Below are 203 nucleotides of genomic sequence, written 5' to 3' on the forward strand. Positions count from 1 at the left end.
TACTGTGACCTGGGAGAAAGTAATCTAAATCTGCACACTTTGGTGGTGTGGCATGAGAAACGGGACCAAGGTGGGACATCTGAGTCACCAAAACATCCCTGGGATTTCACACACTCCAGAGATCCGTGTGCATTCACAAGGGTCTGAGATGGGATGATTGTGCCTGGAAGGATTTTATCTTTTTTTTTTTCCCCAGCAATTTT

The sequence above is a fragment of the Meleagris gallopavo genome, chromosome 17 (genome assembly GCF_000146605.3).
Source record: "Meleagris gallopavo isolate NT-WF06-2002-E0010 breed Aviagen turkey brand Nicholas breeding stock chromosome 17, Turkey_5.1, whole genome shotgun sequence".
Classification (NCBI taxonomy): domain Eukaryota; kingdom Metazoa; phylum Chordata; class Aves; order Galliformes; family Phasianidae; genus Meleagris; species Meleagris gallopavo.